Source organism: Tupaia chinensis, unplaced genomic scaffold (assembly GCF_000334495.1).
Source record: "Tupaia chinensis unplaced genomic scaffold, TupChi_1.0 Scaffold000132_1, whole genome shotgun sequence".
NCBI lineage: Eukaryota > Metazoa > Chordata > Mammalia > Scandentia > Tupaiidae > Tupaia > Tupaia belangeri.
The window spans coordinates 3,707,098-3,727,537 of NW_006159601.1; the positions used below are offsets into that span (position 1 = coordinate 3,707,098).

The 20,440-nt window shown below is 42.1% G+C and overlaps 1 long non-coding RNA gene across 2 annotated transcripts in view; it reads right to left on the bottom strand.

Annotated features, from left to right (window-relative positions):
• The window catches only part of LOC106734517 (uncharacterized), a 390,280-nt gene that overhangs the window by 214,676 nt on the left and 155,164 nt on the right, over positions 1-20,440 (bottom strand). For both annotated transcript variants that reach the window (XR_003548790.1, XR_003548791.1), the window contains exon 4: positions 6,575-6,668. This is a non-coding gene — a long non-coding RNA (uncharacterized LOC106734517). The remainder of the gene's footprint in view (positions 1-6,574; positions 6,669-20,440) is intronic.

Genomic DNA, 20,440 nt, shown 5'->3' on the forward strand with positions numbered 1-20,440 from the left:
AAAAACCTCTCAAAAAAAAAAAAAAAGGAAATAAAAGCCTAGAGACAGACAGAATTGTGTATGTGTGTACACCTAATAATTTAGTAAATAAACTAAAGATGTTATTTCAAATCACTTGGGAAGGACAGCTTATTCAGCAAATAGTCTAATTATATCTGGCAAACTATTTAGAAGAAAACTTAAATTCTTCTTCTTTTTTTTTTTTGGAGAGGTCTTTGCTATAGGGCGCATGCACTCACCAGAAAGACAGAGAGAGAGAGAAAGCGAGAAATCACCCCCTCCATGGGTGATAGCCACACCGCAATCCCTTCTCCATTCTCCTCTTGAGATGGAAGGCATACATGCACATGACCCGGCTTGTGTGTGTATGTGTATGTATAGGTGTGTCGATAGATAGATATACACCAAAACAAATTCTAGATGAATTAAAGGTTTAAATTTATGATATAAAAGTATACACAAAACTATCAGAAAAATAGAGAGAGAAATAGTAATGTAATCTCAGATGGGCATGGTCTTCCCAAGTGCATTAATATGTCCCAGCTGAGCCTACACTGAGTTTCAGGGTAAGGCTCTGTTTGGCAAACAGCTGGTGCAGGGTGGGAGGTGAGAGTAAACATATTTTGGGAATTTTATCTGTCTGGAGGTAGAAGGGCCTTCAGAGGGGAGTCGCATACACATCGCCTGGAGCGGGGGTAAGGCAGCAGGAAGGAGTTAATAGGCAGGTACTGACTGAAAGGGACAGGGCAGTCATGAGGCCTTGGGGTCTGCCAGCTCTGCAGATTCAAGGACAACACGACAGAAGTCAGAGCCACCTCATCTGCTAGACGCCTTATTGATAACTTAAGGCAAGTTCCGCAAGTCGTAAGTTAATTAAGTAATGATTCAGAAGGGCCAGCAGGTGTGCGTGGTGATTAAGGCACTGTACTTCCACGTGGTCAACCATAGTTCAAGTCCTGGAACTGGTAGCTTGCAATCTCACTTTCCTTCTCTCTCTCTTAGTCTCTCTTTGGTGAGCATATGTGTTCTATAGCAAACTTGAACCAGAGAGGGACATAGAGAAAGAGAAAGAGAAGGCAAGAAAGCAAGCTGCTAGGTCTGGGACTCGAACCACAGTCGGCCCTGTGGGAGCCCAGTGCCCTTCACCGCTACACCACCAGCTGGCCCCAGTAAATAATTTTTTAAAAAAGAATAATTCAGGGACCGGCCTGTGCCATGGTAGTTAAGGTGCTGGACACTCCCACATAGTCAACTGGTTAACTGGTTAGGATGACTTCCTTTCTCACTGGTGGCTTGCTTTCTCACTTTCCCTCTCTCGCCTGCGCGTTCTTTCTCTCTCTCTCTATCTCTTTCTCTCTCTCTCCGTGTGTGTTTGTGTCTCCAGTCAAATTTTAAAAAATGAATAAATAAAAATAAATAAATAATTCTTTAAAAAGAAGATTCAGAGGGAGGCTTCCTACAAGACACTGGTGGTGGTATAGTACTTGAATCTGTATGACTCTATTGGTAGCAAAACATGGGGGAAGCATGGTGGACACAGCTAAACCAGATATCCCTGATTAAATACGGTGACAAATCCTTTGGCGCGCCTCCCATCAAGAGCTGGAGTCTATCCTTCCATTCTTCGTGTCTGGGCTGACCTTGTAACTTGCTTTCAACAATGAAATGCTGTAGAAATGACAGCGTGTGACTCTGGAGGTTTGGCAGCTTGGTGAACAACCTGGCTCACCTCCTAAGGAGGAGACACTTCCACGCGTTCAGAGTTACCTTAAAAAGTTTCCTTTTGATGGTGACAGACTATTTTCAAAACTTGGTAAATTCAAAAAGCATTTTTCAGAATTTCCAACTGTGCCTCTTTGTAAGGAAATAATTCACCAAGTAAAGCACCTCTTCATAACAAAAGTATTCCAGTGAGTAAATGAAAAATAAAAAAGGAGCTAGAGTATCACTAATCTATAACCCCAATGTATCCAAATCTAGACAAATGTGTATGAACGAATACTAACATTCTGAAAAAATAACCAGTCTGGGGGCCAGTGGGTGCTGTGATGGTTGGGGACGTTGGACTCCCATGTGGCCAATCGTGGTTCCAGTCCTAGACCTGGCTGCTCACTTTCTTACTTTCTCTTTCTCATGCATGCCCCATAGCAAATTTAAAATTTAAAAAAAAAAAATTTAAGGACAAATAAAAAAAATTTTTAAAAAGAAAACAATTGGACATCATGTATCTCCCAATAAAGGATTATAGTCCCAGGGCCAGTAGATGGCGAAGTGGTTAAGGTGCTGGACTTCTACATGGCTGACTGTGGTTCAAGTCCTGGACCTGGCAGCTTGAAATTATGTTGGGCGTACGAGTATGCATTCCCAAACTCCTGAGAATGGACGAGAAGAGATTACAACATGACCATCTCCCATAGAGGGTGATTCCTCACTTTCCCTTTCTGACTCTCTCCGTCTCTCTAATGAGCACTCATGCCCTATTGGGGGTGGGGGGACCCTAATAAGTAAATAAATAAGGATTACAGTCTCACTTAGGGTCTTGCCAAAGAGATTGAGCAGAAGTCCAATAAAGCCCAATTTGCAGGGACACATGCTGAAATGTACCATGGGATTACAATCGACCAAATTCAGACAGTGAGTTGCTACAGATCAAATACCTCAAATTTTTCAACAGATAAATTGTAAGGAAAAGAAAAGAATGGCAAGGAATCTGTAGTCGTATAAGCTTTTTTTTTTAAGTGAGAAAAACAAAGTTATAGCATTTAGGAATGAACACTTGAATAACAAAATTATCAAAGAAATACTAGGAGTGGGGCAGGTAGTGGCACAGTGGTAAAGCAACTAGACCCACAAGGATAGGGCCTGGTTCTGCAACCTGGCACTCCCTAAGTATGCAGGGTGTGTACATGTGCCCACCATCCAGATCAGCCGAAACATGTCAACCATGGTGTGAAGACCCTGTTGAGAGTTACTGTCTCTTGGGACCAACAGATAGCATAATGGTTATGTGGCTGGACTTCTATGTAGTCAACTGCAGCTCAAGTCCCAGACCCAGTGACTTGAAACTCACACCAGGTGTGTGCGCTATTTATGTTTTAATTTAACCAGAGAGGGACATAGAGAAAGAGAAAGAGAAGGCAAGAAAGCAAGCTGCTAGGTCTGGGACTCGAACCACAGTCGGCCCTGTGGGAGCCCAGTGCCCTTCACCGCTACACCACCAGCTGGCCCCAGTAAATAATTTTTTAAAAAAGAATAATTCAGGGACCGGCCTGTGCCATGGTAGTTAAGGTGCTGGACACTCCCACATAGTCAACTGGTTAACTGGTTAGGATGACTTCCTTTCTCACTGGTGGCTTGCTTTCTCACTTTCCCTCTCTCGCCTGCGCGTTCTTTCTCTCTCTCTCTATCTCTTTCTCTCTCTCTCCGTGTGTGTTTGTGTCTCCAGTCAAATTTTAAAAAATGAATAAATAAAAATAAATAAATAATTCTTTAAAAAGAAGATTCAGAGGGAGGCTTCCTACAAGACACTGGTGGTGGTATAGTACTTGAATCTGTATGACTCTATTGGTAGCAAAACATGGGGGAAGCATGGTGGACACAGCTAAACCAGATATCCCTGATTAAATACGGTGACAAATCCTTTGGCGCGCCTCCCATCAAGAGCTGGAGTCTATCCTTCCATTCTTCGTGTCTGGGCTGACCTTGTAACTTGCTTTCAACAATGAAATGCTGTAGAAATGACAGCGTGTGACTCTGGAGGTTTGGCAGCTTGGTGAACAACCTGGCTCACCTCCTAAGGAGGAGACACTTCCACGCGTTCAGAGTTACCTTAAAAAGTTTCCTTTTGATGGTGACAGACTATTTTCAAAACTTGGTAAATTCAAAAAGCATTTTTCAGAATTTCCAACTGTGCCTCTTTGTAAGGAAATAATTCACCAAGTAAAGCACCTCTTCATAACAAAAGTATTCCAGTGAGTAAATGAAAAATAAAAAAGGAGCTAGAGTATCACTAATCTATAACCCCAATGTATCCAAATCTAGACAAATGTGTATGAACGAATACTAACATTCTGAAAAAATAACCAGTCTGGGGGCCAGTGGGTGCTGTGATGGTTGGGGACGTTGGACTCCCATGTGGCCAATCGTGGTTCCAGTCCTAGACCTGGCTGCTCACTTTCTTACTTTCTCTTTCTCATGCATGCCCCATAGCAAATTTAAAATTTAAAAAAAAAAAATTTAAGGACAAATAAAAAAAATTTTTAAAAAGAAAACAATTGGACATCATGTATCTCCCAATAAAGGATTATAGTCCCAGGGCCAGTAGATGGCGAAGTGGTTAAGGTGCTGGACTTCTACATGGCTGACTGTGGTTCAAGTCCTGGACCTGGCAGCTTGAAATTATGTTGGGCGTACGAGTATGCATTCCCAAACTCCTGAGAATGGACGAGAAGAGATTACAACATGACCATCTCCCATAGAGGGTGATTCCTCACTTTCCCTTTCTGACTCTCTCCGTCTCTCTAATGAGCACTCATGCCCTATTGGGGGTGGGGGGACCCTAATAAGTAAATAAATAAGGATTACAGTCTCACTTAGGGTCTTGCCAAAGAGATTGAGCAGAAGTCCAATAAAGCCCAATTTGCAGGGACACATGCTGAAATGTACCATGGGATTACAATCGACCAAATTCAGACAGTGAGTTGCTACAGATCAAATACCTCAAATTTTTCAACAGATAAATTGTAAGGAAAAGAAAAGAATGGCAAGGAATCTGTAGTCGTATAAGCTTTTTTTTTTAAGTGAGAAAAACAAAGTTATAGCATTTAGGAATGAACACTTGAATAACAAAATTATCAAAGAAATACTAGGAGTGGGGCAGGTAGTGGCACAGTGGTAAAGCAACTAGACCCACAAGGATAGGGCCTGGTTCTGCAACCTGGCACTCCCTAAGTATGCAGGGTGTGTACATGTGCCCACCATCCAGATCAGCCGAAACATGTCAACCATGGTGTGAAGACCCTGTTGAGAGTTACTGTCTCTTGGGACCAACAGATAGCATAATGGTTATGTGGCTGGACTTCTATGTAGTCAACTGCAGCTCAAGTCCCAGACCCAGTGACTTGAAACTCACACCAGGTGTGTGCGCATGTGTGCCCAAAATCCCGAGAAGAGAATGGAGGAGAAGGGATTGGACATGGCTATCTCCCCGAGGGGTGATTTCTCACTTTCTGTCTGTCTGGCTAGTGCCTGCACCTTGTAGCAAAAATGTCTCTGAGAGTCACTATTTCTCTCTTTCTGTCTCTCTCCAGTGAGTGCACACATCCTATAGCAAACATTTTTAAATAAACATATGAATAAAGATCATCCAATTCACATCCCCTGCTGGAGTAGATCTTAGTCCACAAGAAGACCTGGAGATTACCATGGTTCCACGTCACTGTCTTTAAGGGAGAGAATGCATCGCATTCCTGTGTGCTTGATAGCAATACTTCTCACCATACATTAATAAATAGTATTCACAGAGAGATTCATTTAGGACAAGATGAACACTACTTTCTCTGAAACCCAAGAGAAAAAAGATGAATGATGGGATTCACCGTGTCATAGTTTAAAACCCCTGATCTCTTTTTCCTCTGGACACAGGAATGAATCATCTGCTAAGACTGAAGAAGGCTGAATAGCTGCGAAGGCAATGGGAGAGGCTGAACCAAAGACAGATGAAGGAATGACTTCCTAGCCCTCCAGATCCTTTGCTGCACTTCTGCACTGGCCACAAGATCACCGAAAGACATTCAAATTCTGGTTCAGGTTTTGTTTTGGTTTAGGTTTTCCCCGTGGGGCCTGTGTCCTTGCTAGAGAGTTAATAAGTGAGAATCCACCCACCGGATGGGATGACCATGCCACAATCCCTTCTCCTCCATTCTCTTCCAGGGACTTTAGGCATGCACACACAAGGGCCCAGAGTGATTTTCAAGCCACCAGGTCCAGGACTCACACTGTGGTCAGCCATGTGGGACCAGCATCCTTCCTACCATGCCACCTGCTGACCCCTCAGTTCAGGTGCAACTAGGATATCCTACCACACTTAGAAAGGCCACCCCTATCCACACCTAAATATTCACCCACATTTTCTCCTAATGTATTTGTGTATGGTTTCACAAATTAAATTTCAATCTTTCATTCTTTTAGAATTTGTTCGGATTATTATGTAAAGTAGGACTCGACTTTTATTTTCTAAATATTTATCCGTTGTGTCAATACCATGTGTTGACAAGTCTATCCTTTCTCTGTGGTTTAAAATGCTGCCGTTATTAGTGCTGGAGACACCAAAACACAGAGCAAAAACCACCACCACTGACTTGAAAACGGAGAAGAGTCTTCCATATTTTTAGTTAAGTCAGTTGTTACTTTGAAACAGAGGACAAGACTAGACAAAGCTATGAGAGCTCGTTTACAAATGCACATACACAACCGCCAGTCTTCCTTTCGTCCCTCACAGATTTCCTACTAGCTGCTCAGGTCAAATGCTCTGGAATCAGAGAACCTGAGTTGGAATCCCGGCTTATCCCCTTACCTTGCCAAGCGACATCAGTTCCCATATTTAATCTGCGTATCTCAGTCCCTCCTCTGAAAGATGGCAATAGCAGAAGTAACTACTGCCCAGGCACCTGTAAGGAGTAAATGAGATAGGGCGTTTAAAGCGCTCGAGTCGTGATAACACTCCTAGGATAGTATTTTTATTATTAGTGGTGGTGATGTCATCATCGATGACTCAGATTTACTCTTTGTTCATCCAAGAATTCCTATGGAACGTTTACTGTGCCTCAACGATCACTCTAGCAGTGAACAACTGAGACAAGGGTGATAGCCTCTCAGAACCAACTTGCTAGGAAACAGCTAAACCAGTGGAGAAACAGTAACAATATCTGATAGTGCAGGTGGCACTACAACAAAAGCAGACTGACGTAGGAGGACTTGACGGGGAAGTTGACCTAAAGTCAGCAGTCCTGGAAGACCTCGTTGAGGAGGTAAAACAGGCTGAGATTTGAGTGATTAAAGAAAGAGCCAGTAAATGGGTTCATTTTCAAATATTTGAGGTTTTTATAGATATGCTACTGCTTTAAATTTCTAATTCAATTCCACTGAGATCAGCAAATATACTCTCTATCATTTTAGACCTTATGAATTTATCAGGACTTGGTTTATGGCCCAGGATATCATTTATGTTGATGTGTGTACCATATGCACTTGGAAAAAATATATACTTCTCGGTTACTGGATACTGTGGCCTAAATATTAATTACATCAAGGTGATTGAGAGTGCTGGTCATGTCTTCTATGGTTTTACTTAAATTTGTATCTGAGTTCTGTCATCTCGGAAGGAAGTGTTAAATTTTCCCACAATGACAGTGGATATGTCTGTTTCTCCCTATAATCTGTCAATTTTTGCTTTATATGTTTTCAAGTTCTCTAATTAAGACCATGGATATTAAAGACTGCTCAGTTAAGAATTGACCATTTTATCATTATGATGGCTCTCTTGATTTCTTTATCTAACAATTTATTCTATCTGATATTAATGTAGCCAATCTAGCCACCTTATGCTTATTATTTGGGTGGTATATGTCTATCCATTGATTTTTAATGTCGTTGTACTTAAAATGGCTTACTTATAGATAGCATACAATTGAATACAATAAAAATCTTGTATTTTTATCAGTTTTGTCTGCCTTTCTTTCTTTTTTCTTTTTTTTTTTTTTTTTTAAGTTTTTTGCCATAGGACTTGTGTGCTCGCCAGGAATAGAAAGAGAGAAAGAAAGAGAAATCATTCCCCATGGGAGATGGCCACGCCACAGTCTGTTGTCCTCTATTCTTCTCTCAGGACTCTGGGCACCACACAAATGGGCCTGGCATGATTCCCAAGCCACCAAGTCCAAGACTTGAACCAGGGTCACCCATGTGGGAGGCTAGAGCCCCAACTACTGTGCCACCAGCTGGTCCCTCAATCACTTTTACCTTGAATTCATTTATATTTAACAAAATTATTTGGATATGGTTGGATTTAGTCCCAATGTTTTATTTTGTTTTGTTTTGTTTTTGGAGAGGTTTTTGCTATAGGGAGCGTGCACTTGCCAGACAGACAGAGAAAGACAGAGAGACAGAAAGCGAGAAATCACCCCCCAGGGGGGATGGCCACACTGCAATCCCTTCTCCTCCATTCTCCTCTCAGGATCTTGGGCACACACGCACACGCGCCAGGCGTGAGTTTTAAGCCACCGGGTCCAGGACGCAAACCGCAGTCAACTACATGGGATTTCAGAGACATAGCCATTATGCTAACTCCTGGTCCCTGTTTTGTTTTCTTGCCATCTTCCCAGATTTTGTCCTTGTCCTGTTTTCTCTTGGGTTAATGAGACTTTTTTTAGAATTCCATTGTAATTTATTGATTAATTTTAAGTTATACTTCTTTATGTGTATGTGTGTGTGTGTGTTTAGCAGTGGCTGTATAGACAATACACATATTTAACATTTTATATAGTATTATATCATATCACAAAAATTTAAAAACCTTACAACTCTATAGGCCTATTTTCTTCATCTCCTCCTCCTCCTTCTTTTTTTTAGTTTGCTATAGGGCACGTGCACTAGCCAGAGTGAAATGGAGAGAGAGAGAGAGAGAGAAGGAAAGAGAGAAATCTCCCCGGGGGGTGGGGAGGAGTGGCCATGCCACAATTCCTTCTCCCTCTATTCTCCTTTCAGGATTTTGATTATATACCATGGAAAACAATATGGAGGCGCCTCCAAGATCTACAAATAGAACTACCATTGGATCCAGCAATCCCACTTCTGGGTACCTACCCAAAGGACAGGAGAATGCTTAGTTGGAAAAGTGCTTGCACATCAATGTTTATTTCAGCATTATTCATGATTGCTAAGACATGGAACCAACCCAAATGTCCACAAACAAATGAATGGATAGAAAAAGTGTGGCACATATACTCTGTGGACTACTACTCAGCCATAAAAAACAAGACCCTAGCATTCGATAGAAAGTGGTCAAATATAGAGGATCTATTTCTGAGTGAAGAAAGCCAGGCTATGAAAGAAAGATATAGTATGTATCCGCTTAATATATACCGACTATCCACACTTTATGGTAGAGATCAAAATACTGGAGGACATAAAAGCAGAGAAAATAGTTATGGATGCTGAAGACAGTGTGGAATGGGGGGGTAGAAGAAAAGAGTATAGAGAAAGATAACAAAAGAACTAATAGCGAGGCATGGTATTAATGGGACACAGAAATGGTTTAATATCTGTTGATGATAACATGTATAGTATTCTCAACTGGACTGTTCAGAAATATTTTATGTTGAGCAAATTCTTTATACAAGCCAAATGACATATAGTGATTGAATATTTAAAAAAAAATAATGAGAATAAACAATCATAATAATAATCTGAAAAAAATGATGAAAAGCTATTTGATGATGATGTGGATAGTAATGTCTTTGTCTTGACTGATATGCATGGTAATCATGCTAGAAAAAGAAATACAATACACTGTAAAGATATATGTGATTTAACATAATATAAAAAAGATTATGGTAATAAATAAAATTAAATTTAAAAAAAGGATTTGGGGCACACATGAACATGTGTCCTATGTGTTTTTCTTTCTCTCTTTCTTTTAATTAAAAGAGTTGACTATTTTATTTTCAGGTTTCCCCATACAAATGAAAACTATACTTTTTTGTCTCTCTCCTCCAAAACTATTTTTTTTTAATAGGAAGGAGGAGAAAGTCATCTTTGTCATGCTGTTAGAAAACACCCAGGATCACAGCACTGTGATCCCCTGGTGAAGTAGAGTAAGCCAATATAAAATTGACATAAAGAGGCCTCCCGTCTATCTTCATCTGTCTGGCAGAGTCAGTCCTGGCTTAGTGGGCACCATCATGGGATGGGCAAGTGGTCTCATCATTAAGGGCCCACGCATCAGAGGCATGTCCCCCCACCCCCCATGGCCTCATTCCAGGAGTGTGTTCTACTAGTGTTATCCCAGGAGGAGGAGGGCCCATCACTGGCATCATGGGAGGGTCCCCCTTATGGGGTGCTGGCATCCTGCCAGTGTGAGGAGGACCTAGGAGACAGCAGGGAGGTGAGATCATCACCCCTGTAGGAGGAGGAATAGAAAATGGAGTAGATGGTCTCTCCCTTGGAAACGCAGCTGTTGTTTTGTCGATCGGGCTCTGAGCCTGCTCTTCCATCCATTTCTGATGGTCGTCTTTCACATTCTTTCCATTTCTCAGAACCTTAGTGTGTCTTTCTAATAGGTGGAGAGCCGAGGCTGAGGTAGGGATCATGGTAGTCACAATAAAACATAGGTGTGTTACTCTGCAGAACACTGGCCACTCCATTCTACAGCCTACAGTGTGTTTTCAAGCCATCAGGTCCGGGACTCAAGCCGGTGTCTGCCATGTGGAAGCCAGCCATCTTAAACTCCATGCCACTGCTGGTCCCATTCTTATCCATTTTTTTTTTTCTTTTTTGGTGAGATTTTCGCTATAGGGTGCGTGCACTCGCCAGACAGACAGAGACATAGAACAGAAAGAGAGAAACCACCCCCCGGGGGGACGGTCACGCCGCAACCCCCTTCTCCTCCATTCTCCTCTCCGGATCTTGGGCACGCACGCACACGTGCCTGGCATGAGTTTTAAGCCCCTGGGTCCGGGAAGCGAACCGCGGTTGACTACATGGGAGTCCAGCAACATAGCCATTACGCTAACTGCTGGTTCCCTTTTTTTTTTTTTCTTAGTTTGCTGTAGGGCACATGTACTCACTAGAGAGAAATTGAGAAATCACCTCTTAGGGAGGATGGCCACATGGAAAAACACATCATATTTTTCAAGCTGCCAGGTTTGGGAGTCGAACAGCTTGGTCATCCACATGGGATCCAGCTGCCTTAACCACTATGCCACCAGCTGGACCATGCTTATTCTTTCTAGTGTAACTTTTGTAAATGTTAGCTATTAATAAACCCCAAAACACACTATAATGTTCCTTTAAATAGTCACATGGATTTGAAAGGAATTAGAAAGAAAAAAAAGCCTTTCCTATTTATATACATATTTACCATTTCCAGTGCTATTCATTCCTTCCTGAAGATCCAAATTTTCCTCTGGCATAATTTCCCTTCAGCCTGAAGAACTTCATTTAACACTTCCTGTAGTGCCATCAGCAAACAATAAAATCTCTTCAGTTGTGCTTATCTGAAAATGCCCCCTGACTCTCACCTCACTTCATTCTTGAGTGAATATGAGCTTCAGTAGGATCCAGGATGGACAGATTGTGCTTTTTATTTCAGTACTTTACAGTTACTGGCCCACTGTTTTAGTGCCTCTATAGATAGTAAACTCTACTGTTATTTCTTTAATTTCTCTGTCTGCTTTCAAGATTTATTCTTTATCTTTGCTTGTATACAAACTGATTCGGCTTTGCCTATACACAGTCTTCTTTGTGTTCATTCTACTCGGGGCTCACTGGATTTCATAAATTATTTAATGAATGACTTTCAGTAAATATGAGCCCTTATTTCTTTACTTTTTTTTCCTAGTCCTTTCTTTCCTCTACTTCTGGGACTCCAGTTGTATGTATACTAGACCTTTTAATATTATTCACAGATTCATGAAGCTCTATTCACTTTTTTATGTCTATTTCTTTCTTTCTTTCTTTCTTTTTGGAGAGGTTTTTGCTATAAGGCACGTGCGCTCGCCAGACAGACATAGAAAGACAGAGAGACAGAAAGCGAGAAATCACCCCCCAGGGGGGATGGCCACGCCGCAATCCCTTCTCCTCCATTCTCCTCTCCGGATCTTGGGCACGCACGCATACGTGCCCAGTGTGAGTTTTAAGCCACCGGGTCTGGGATGCAAACCGTGGTCGACTACATGGGATTCCAGCAACAGCCATTATGCTAACTGCTGGTCCCTCTATTTATTTCTTGAGAGAGAGAGGTGTATCCTCAAAAGTGATTTTGTTATGCTGTGATTCCCCCCACCAGTCTTTCAACCAGTCAGAACCACGGGCAGGCTGAGCCCAGCATGTTTCAAGTCAACTCAAGATCTGAACCTCTGGCTCTCTCTGTGGCTCCAGCACTGTAGCATGGTGCACTACCACCTACACCACCACAGCTGGGCTATTAAAAAAAAATCTTTTTTGTTCTTTCCCACTAACAAGATGGCAGGTGAAAAAGCTGAGAAACGCTTGAGAAGCACGATACTAAGGAGACGAAACCCGAAGGCAAGAAGGCTGATGCCAGTGGCAAGGTTAAAAAGGGTGACCCCCGCCCCCAAGGCTAAAAACCCGAAGAAGGGGAAGCCCCATTGCAGCCAAAACCCAGTCCTATTCTAGAGGATCAGCAGATACTCCCAATCTGCTGTGTATTCCAGGAAGGCCATGTACGAGAGGCAGTACTCAGTCACTAAATCTATGATTGAAAAGAAAAAGGAGAAGGTTCTTGCCACTGTCATAAAACCAGTTGGTAGGGACAAGAATGGTGGTACCCGGGTGGTTAAACTGCACAAAATGAGTATTATCCTACTGAAGATGTGCCTCGGAAGCTGTTGAGCCATGGCAGAAACACTTCAGTCAGCATATGAGAAAGCTGCGAACTAGCATCACTTTGGGGACCATTCCGATCGTCCTCACTGGACACCACAGAGACAAGGGAGTGGTTTTCCTGAAGCAGCTGAGCAGTGGCTCACTACCTAAGACTGAGCCTCTGGGCCTCAAGTTCTACTGCGTAGAACACACCAGAAATTTGTCATTGCCACCTCCACAAAAATTGATATTAGCATAATAAAAATCCCAAAACACCTCACTGATGTTTACTTCAAGAAAAAGAAACTGCAGAAGCCCACACACCAGGAAAGTGAGATCTTTGACACAGAGAAGGAGGAATATGAGATTACAGAGCAGTGCAAGGTTGATCAGAAAGCTGTGGACTTGCAAATTTTACCCAAAGTCAAAGCTGTGCCTCAGCTCCAGGGCTACCTGCGATCCATGGTTGCACTTGCAAATGGAGTTTATCCTCACAAATTGGTGTTCTAAATTTATTGTCAAGAACCTAATTAAATAATTGAATTTTTTTAAAAGAACTCTTTTTCCTCACTATTATTCTCCTTGGATAATTACTATCAATCTATCTTCATGTTTATGTACTCTTTCATTATCTCCAGTCTTCTGTTAAACTCATTCAGTGAATTTTTTTCAGATACCGTGTTTTCTAGTTCCAGAATGTCCATTTGGTTCTTTTGATAGTTTCTCTTTCTTTTCTGAGATTTTCCTTTAATCATTTATTGTGAGTATGAGTATAGTTTCTTTTATGCATGTGAACACAATTATAAGAGTTGCTTTAACATCTTTGTCTGGGTCAGCCCATGGCGTGGTAGATTAAGGCATCTGGGTCTCACATGGCCAGTCATGTGGTTTGAGTCCTGCACCCAGTGGCCTGAAAGTCATGCTAGGCATGTGTGTGTGTGCCCAAAATCCCAAAAAGGAGGGAGAGATGGAAGATACAAAATTATGGCATGACCAGACCTTAGTAGTGGAGTGCTTTCTCACTTTCCTTATTTCTCTCTCCCTTTCTCTGTCTCTCTCTAACAAGTACATGCACTCTCAGGCAAACTAAAACAACAACAACAACAACAAAAAAAGAAACTTTGCAGGTTACATTCAACAAATCTTCATCTAGTGCTGAGTATCCAAAGACTATCTTGAATGAAGTCACATTATCTTGTTTCTCATATGTCTGGTAATTTTGGGTTGGGTTTTGGACAGTAACAATGATATTATATAGAGCCTCTGGGCTCTAGAGTGCATGCGCTCGCTAGAAAGACAGAGAGAGACAGAGATAGAAAGTAAGAAATCACCCCCCAGGGGGGATGGCCACACTGCAATCTCTTCTCCTCTACTCCATTCTCCTCTCAGGATCTTGGGCACGCACACACATGTGCCTGGCGTGAGTTTAAGCCACCAGGTCCGGGACTAGAACCAAGGTCGACTACGTGGGAGTCCAGCGACATAACCATTACGCCAACGGCTGGTCCCTCCAAATACTGTTTGTTATTATCTTCTTATTGTAGCAACTTGGCTGACTTCAATTGACTTCACAACTTCAAGTTCTGTTTTCCCTGCAGTGGGTAGCAGCTGATAGATTTTTGAGTTCTGTAATGCTTATTTTGCCATGCATAGAGACTACCTTATGCACACATAATTCAGAGATCAACCAAAATTTTAGGCAGAATTACTTAGCATTCTGGGCACCCTCCCCTCCTCCCCTTTCCTCTATCTCATTTTTCAAATGTACACTCCTTCCCAATTGTTTCTGCTTTTGGTCACTCTCCAGTCCCTCCAGGTAATTGTTTATCTAGTTTTTCAGAGTTTACAGTTGTTATCTGTGTGAGGTTTGGTCTGATAGGAGTTAGTTAGGCATTACAGGAAGTGGTCCATTAGAATTTTCTTAATGGGGGAGTGACAAGAGCTTATTTACTTTTTAAAGAGATAACTTGAACTGTTTGTGGGGAAGTGAATTTCAGTAGGAGTCAATGGTGGAAGTAAGGAAACCAGTGAGGTCTCTGCAATGGTCCAGGAAAGAGATGGTAGCTTATATGAGAGTGAGAACCAAAGAAATGGGGAGAAGTGGATGGATTTAAGTGTGAAAGTAAAGTCAACAGGATTTGCTGAAGGATTAGCTGTGATGAGTGCGAGACAGAAAACTCTAGGATGACTCAGATTTATAGTCTGAGCACTTGGGTGAATAGTAGTAGTATGTTCTTTTTATGTAAAAAGGTTATTTCTTTCTTTCTTCCATGAGAGAGAGAGACAGACCCTCCCAAAAGCGTCAAGTCACGATCTACCCCAGTGTAGCCAGGCCTAGATCCTGGGCACACGCATGCTCATCATGTTCACAGAGATCCCTGAATGCAAACTCCAAACCTCCCCTTGTATGTCACTATCATAGAGCACTGTGTTAATATAATGTTCATGTTTTAGGCCAGCAGGTAGTGTGGTGGTTAAGGTGGCTGGATCTCACATGGCGAACTGCACAGTTCTAGTCCCAGACTCGGCAACTTGAGAAACACCCTGGGTATGTGTGTATTCATGCCCAAAATCCCAAGAGGAGAAAGGAGGAGAAGGGATTGTGGTGTGGCCATTTCCCACAACCCTCCCACTGGAAAGGGGTGATCTCTCACTTTCCCTCTCCCTCTCTGTCTCCAGTGAGTTCACACACTCTGTAGCAAATTTTTTAAAAAAAAAAGAATAAAAGAAAGGTGGTCTCGGAATAAGCTTTCAAATTCTTGAACTTGCCAAAATTTAGAGGTTGGACCGACAGCAAAAAAGAAGGGAACACACACACACACACAGATCCAGTAAACTAGGAGAAAAATTCTAGTCGGAAATAAAAGTGCTTCAAGAAGGGATAGTGAACTAGCGCTGCTTTGGATTTGAGAAAAATGAAGATGAGGAGCACCCTTCAGATTTAGCAGTGTGAGAGGGTGAGTCCGAGAATGAAGATAGGAAGCCCCTACAGAGTGGATTGAGGAAACTAAAAGTGGCAGGAAGAGGCCAGCAGGCCACATGGTAATTAAGGCACTGAACTTCCACATGGGTGACTGTGGTTTGAGTCCCAGACCCAGTGGCTTGAAAATCATGCTCAGCACATACACAGGTATGCACAAAATCCTGAGAGGAGACTGGAGGAATAGGGATTGCCATGTGGCTGCCCTCCTCAGGGGGTGATTTCTTACTTTCTGCCTCTCTCTGTATGGCACAAATCTAAAAAAAGAAGAAGAAGAAGAAAGTGGCAGGAAAGAGTCCAGATGATGATCACAGGCTAGCCCAGTAGCCTAGTGGTTAAGGAAGCCAGATTCCTAATGGTTGATTGCAGTTCGAATCCCTGCCCTGGTGGCTTGAAAAACACACCAGACCAGTGTGAGTGTGGACCCAAAATTCCAAATACCAAAAGGACGGAGAAATGGAGAAGGGATTGCTGCATGATCACACCCTATGGGTTCTTCGTCTCCTGCCCCTCCATGTCTGGCTCTGGCAAGCACACCCCTCTCCTCTGGTCGTTTTTTTTTTAAAGGCAATCATGTAGCCTCTGTAGAAGTTACATTGTGAATGGAAAAGAAACAGGGTAGTGGCTAAAGGAGGTTGTGAGTCAAGGAAAGTTGTTTTAGTTTTGGTTTTGGGGTTTTTTTTTTGTAGAATATTTGGCTTACAAAACTTACTTCTATATTAACAGGGAAAATCTACTACGTCTTTATACTAGGAATATAGTTGGATGGCTTCATACTTACTCCAAATATCCCCAAAGAGCAGGGAAAGGATATATTTTGCTATCTTTCTAACAGACTGGTTAACTAATTAGTTATCAATGGGGACAAAATCCCACTGTTATCTAATTATCAACAGGCCCCTGGTACTCATTAATTTCAACAATCTTACATTTAACACCGTGAGTAAAATTTGAACCCTTGGGACCAGTGGATGGTGTAATGGTTACATTGCTGGGTTCCTATGTAGTCCACAGCATTTGATGACTGGGCCCAGCAGCTTAGGACTCACTCCAGGTGCATATGCATATGTGCCCAAAATCCCCCAAGGAGAAGGGATTATGGAATGGCCATCCCCTCTGGGGGGTAATTTCTCATTTTCTGTCTCTCTGTCTCTTTCTGTCTCTCTGGCAAGCACACTTATCCTATAGCAAAAATTCCCAGGGAAAAAAAATTTTAACCCTTTATATATGTAGCCAAGCCTTGTATAAGAAGGGCACTTTTGGGGCCCAGCAGGTGGCGTGATAGTTAAGGGTGCTGGACTTCCACATGGCCAACCGCAGTTTCAGTCCCAGGCCTAGTGCCTTGCTTTCTCACTTTCCCTCTGTGTCTCTCTCTGATCAAACAAGAATATAATAATAATAAATAAAACTAAATAATTATTTAAGAAAAAAAAAGGATATTTTCTGTAGATGATCTGGTTAATTTTTTAAACAATAAATTGCATGGAATTTTTCTATAATTCCCAAGGAGATCAATGTAGTTTAGTGATAAGAATATAGACTTTGGAATCACTCATACCCAAGTTCCAGTCTTGCCTCTGCATCTTTCTTTTTTTTTTTAGAGAGGTTTCTGCTATAGAGCGTGCACGTTCACCAGACAGAGAGATAGAAAGCGAGAAATACCCCCAGGGGGGATGGCCATGCCTCAATCCCTTCTTCTCCATTCTCCTCTTGGGATCTTGGGCACGCATGCACACGCGCGCTTGGCGTGAATTTTAAGCCACTGGATCTAGAACACGAACTGCGGTCGACTACATGGGAGTCCAGCAACATAGCCATTACGCTAACTGCTGGTCCTGCCTCTGCATCTTTCTAATGCTCTCTCTCTTTAAAAGATAATAAAAACACAGGACCAGTATGGGGTGTGGTGGTTAAGGGCACTGGACTCCCACATGGTGGATCATGGTTCAAGTCCCAGACCTGGTGGCTTGCTTTCTCATTCTCTGTCTCTGTCTCTCTTTCTTTCTCTTTCACTCTGTCCCTCTCTGGTCAAATTTGAATAAATAAATAAATACATAAAATAGTTCTTTTTTTTTTTTTTTTTGGGGTTGTTTTTTCTATAGGGGGGAGTCATTTCCCTATAGGGTGCATGCCATTCACCAGAAAGACAGAGAGAAAGCAAGAAATCACCCCCTAGGGGGATGGCCATGTCGCAATTCCTTCTCCTCCATTCTCCTCTCGGGATTTTGGGCACACATACATGCCCAGAGTGAGTTTAAGCCACCGGGTCTGGGACTCAAACTGTGGTTGACTACATGGGAGTCCAGCAACATAGCCATTATGCCAACTACTGGTCCCAATAAAATAATTCTTAAAAAAAAGGTAATAAATACAGATCATAGTCAAATATTTATGTCTTCAAGACTTCATTAATGCCATCTGGATTTCCATTTTTGTACTCAACTATTGTTCTGAATGTATAAGCAGAGGGAATGTGTACTGTAACCACTTTAAAATCTACCTTAGCAAGGCCAGCAGGTTTCGTGGTATTTAAGGCACTGGACTCCCACATGTCTGACTGTGGTTCAAGCTCTGGACCTGGCAACTTGCTTTCTCTCTCTCTCTCTCTCTCTGGTAAGCACAAATGCCCTATAGCAAATTAATTAATAATAACAATAATAATTAATTAATTAATTCTTTGACAAAAAATCTACCTTAGCCTTAGAAAATTGTGAGTACAGGTGACCTGAGCCCCGAACTCGGTATTTGCATTGTAGATGTGAAGACAGTTCATCCCTCAGGGGTTTCTGGCCACCAGGGATCGCTAAATTGCATAAGCAGGTGTCTGTGCAAAGTCCAAGAGGTTAATAATAAACAACTCTATTTTATCTGTGACTAGGGAGGTGGACTCAGTGTTGTCAACACCAGGCAAACACACAGCAAAGCATTTCCCAAGAGAGACCCAAGAGATAAGTCAGAGAGAAATGCACCTGTTAGAAAGATTATCCTTTTCCTGGGATTTCCTCCCAGTTTCCCAACAACTGGTCATATTTGTCCACATGAGTCACTCTTTGCCCCTCTGCCTTACTTGTCTGAGCTAATAGCACTCAAGCCAAAGACAAGAATTAGACATTTCATTTCCCTAGAAACCTATGAAAAGACAGGGCAACCCTCTTCATCAATGAAAAGGATCAGATTGCCCATCTAAAGTCAATGAAAAAGCTCTGAAAGTGATAACACTTGGTTTCCAGAAATTAGATTAAGAGGCATTTATTTAAGGTTAGATTTTCTGTTATTCTGATTTGGGGGTCTGGAATTTGCCTGAAAATAATGCAACAAGAAAAATAGATGTCTCTTAATGGTGTGCATATATTTGGCGTGCTATTCTGACAGAGCCATTGCTGTATGAATCTAAGAGTACACTTCAAAATGAAAAAGGAAATAGCGACTCTCTTCAAGTCAAAAAATAAATACCCTCGGCAAGATGTTTGGGGTCTCATGTAGTTTTATACCCTTTCCCCTACATGAAGCTCCTGTGTTTTTGCATTAAGAATTGTTCCTTCTTGGCCCCTTGGATGTTTGAAATGAGTAGATAAGCCTTTGTTACCACCAGCAACTCATCCACATTGTCTTCTCTCCATTCTGGTGCATGTAGAAGAAACCCAATCTTCCTGCTTCTAAAACATGAAAGGCTGCCTGTGCCCCATGGTGCCAAGGAGTCTGGATATCCCAAGAAAGGGGCTTAGATCATAGGGCACCTAGACCCTCCCGTGGGAAGTGCCTGCTGACAGCAGCAATAAAAAACACTACCAAGGTAGATGCTTTTAGTGGATTATTATTAAATTGTCTTCCAAATTGCGAAACTCCTTCTAGGTCACCAGCCAGAGTAAACAGCATAGATTCTGCATGAAACAGCAAAATGGTACAGAGAGGTGTTAATAGCATGAAATATGCATTATGGTCAAATTGAGCAGAAACCCGGCATGGACTATGGATCTCTAGGCTCTCTGGACCCTCTCTATTTCATTTCAAGCAGCCTAACAAATATAATCTGTCATCCTTCGGGGAATTAAAGTGTCAACTACAATCACAGATGATTAAAGATTGGGATTCTTCTCATTTTTATTAAAGGAGTAGGTTAGGGTCCTTTAACATATGGAGTAAGAATACGTGTGTGGAAAAGCATGTGTAGGGGACCAGTGGACGATGTGGTGGTTAAGGCGCTGAACTCCCACGTGGTTAACCACAGTTCAAGTCTTGAACCTGGTGGCTTGAAACTCACACTTAGGTGTGTGTGCGTACATGCCCAAAATTCCAGGAGAAGAATGGAGGAGAAGGGATTGCAGCCTGGCCTCCCCCCTCCCCCCAGGGGGAGTGATTTCTGTCTCTCCAGTAAGCACATGTGCCCTATATAAAAAATCTCTCAAAAAAAAAAAAAAATGGGGGTGTGGTGAAATATTTTAAGCTGTGTTCCTGAGTGATGTAAAGTATCGATACAGAGAAGGGAAAACTGTTATTCAGGATGTGATTTCTCAGTGTGATCTCTGAGTCACTTAAATCAAACTCGCTTTGAGATATTTGTTTAAAATACAGATTCCTGGACTCCCCACTCATAGATTCTGATTTAGTGATCTCAAGTGGGCCCAGGCATCTGCATTTTTGACATCTTCCTCTAGTGGCTCTTAGGTACCCTGGAGCAAAAGACTTGGTAAAGCATATGGGGAAAACTACTGCAGCATTGAGCCTCTTCGAATGAAACAAATCCATTTTCTTCATTCCTATGTTCAGACAGGCCACAGAGTAAAAGTAAAATTGTTTAACACCTGGTGCCAGGACAATTGGCCAGCTATGTAGAAAAATGAAAACTTGGTTCCTTCCCTA